Raw genomic sequence first — 2,389 nt, 5'->3', positions numbered from 1 at the left:
CTCGAGACTGACGAAGAAAATATGTGTCTGAAAATTAATTTAAGTGGATTGAAAATATACACATGTATTGTTTACATTCCACCGGCATCACCTGTTGAAAGGTATACTAGCCTCTTTGAAAATATTATCTCAAATCACAAACTACTAAATAACAAAAAAATACTGCTAATAGGTGATTTTAATTTCTACTCGTGTTTAAATTTCAAAAACACTACTTCTGAATTTTCGTATGTATTGGATTTGTTTCAAATGTCAAACAAAAACTTTGTGTTAAATTTGAAAGAACGTTCATTAGATTGTGAGTAACTTTGATTTGAATGTGTGCAAGTCTATTTCTTCGCTAGTTAGCGAAGATCCTTACCATCTGTACGGGACCAAGTTAGTGAAGCCCGCACAAATACTGCAAATTCAATAGGGCACCGGCACACATTGACACCTTGATCTGAGAGTTTTTGCAGGGGCAGTAGGAAAACATTAAATTAAACAAGTATTACTTTCCCGAGTACTCTCGGATGAGAAGTGACTGTTTGTACCAGTTACTTCTCTATTTATTGGACAAAATTATACATTAAATCTCACACATGTTCAATGAGAGTAATTAGCGATCACCCTTATCTCTTCACTGTGTTGAACAAAACAAAACATTAGTTTTCAAATGTATGGTGGCGCCAAAAATCCATTAATATTAACTATAGCAGTCGCACATTAAGGATGTGGAATAATATTATAGTATCATATTTATTTTGACGCAGATATCTCAATGGTTTTATCAAAGATATTAAGGACATCGTAAAAACTTGAGATCTTGTTATCTCATAATGACTTTGGCTCTGTACGTCCGATATACCATCCATCACTTGACGTAGAGTTTCTATATATGAAAAAAAATGTAAAAATGAACCAGTAATGATAATAATAAATTTATGAGTTAAATTCGAAAATGGCAATTTTAAACAGATTTATAATCACTTACAATCGCAGGATTGGCAACTTTGGATGAATTTTAATAACGTTAATTTGGCCGTAGACTATTTCTATTCTACTATTTATAATTACTTCGATATGTGCTTCAAAAGGAAACGCATTCCGAAGAATGAAAGAAAGTATCCTCAATGGTTTTCCAATGAAATTATTAGTGATATAAAGCGAAAGTTCAGACATTTTAGAAAATGGAAGAAAACTGGACTAGTAAGAGAACGTGAAATGTTTTGTTGTCTTAGAGCTAAAGTTAAACGCAGTATGCAATTGGCCCATACAAATTACATTAATATCATTGAAAAAAACATCAAATCTGATCCCAGGTCGTTCTGGAAATATGTCTCATCCAAATCAGAATCTGGCACCGGCGCTCATCAAGTATGTCAATTATTCTCTAAACACTTCCAGTCCACCTACGTAAGCGATATGGGTACGAACAATATCAGCACAATCGATAGTTCTACTTATGTAAATAATGATTCTTCGATTGGTTACATAAATATTGACAGTATTATGATCAATAAATACCTGAAAAATTTAGATGTTAGTAAGGGTGCTGGTAGTGACGGTATCTCGCCATATTTCATCAAAAAATGTGCCACAAATCTTTCTTACCCTTTAACTAACATATTTATAATGTCACTAAAAGAAGGTAAATTTCCCACAAAGTTTAAAGAAGCTATTATAATACCTATTCATAAAACAGGGTCAAAAATTAACATTGAAAATTACCGCCCAATCTCAATACTCACGGTATTTAGTAAACTTTTTGAGAAATTTGTCTACGATCAAATTTACACAACAATTGTTCGAAATATACAAAACCAACAACACGGATTTCTTCAAAAAAGATCAGTACTAACAAACTTATGTAAAATTAAAAAATGTTTTTAAAAAATAAAGGTAAATTTTACGGAATATTTAACGTGCAATATGGACAATAGAAACCAAGTAGATGTAATCTACACTGATTACTCTAAGGCCTTCGATAAGGTAAACCATTTCATTCTAATTCAAAAATTAAAACAATTAGGCATCCATGGTGACTTACTCCGGTGGCTCACTTCTTACCTTTGGAGTAGACTTCAAAGTGTCTTAGTTGAGGGAACAAAATCCAGCTTCTTCTCTGTGCCCTCCGGTGTACCTCAAGGTTCTCATTTAGGCCCATTATTATTTAATGTGTATATATACGATATTCACAAATGTTTTTTACATGCTAATTACCTAGCATATGCAGATGATAAAAAAATATACTTAGTTATTAAATCAATCAACGACTGCATTAGACTTCAAGAGGACCTCAATCGTCTCTTTGTCTATTGCGAATTAAACAAACTTATTATTAACATCGCAAAATGCAATAAATTAACTTTTACACGTAATAAAAATAAAATATCCTTCGTATACACAC

This window comes from Hesperophylax consimilis, chromosome 8, assembly GCF_061612785.1.
Source record: "Hesperophylax consimilis isolate HC1 chromosome 8, BYU_Hcon_1.0, whole genome shotgun sequence".
In the NCBI taxonomy this organism is placed as follows: domain Eukaryota; kingdom Metazoa; phylum Arthropoda; class Insecta; order Trichoptera; family Limnephilidae; genus Hesperophylax; species Hesperophylax consimilis.
Note: the sequence above shows the minus strand (reverse complement) of the source record.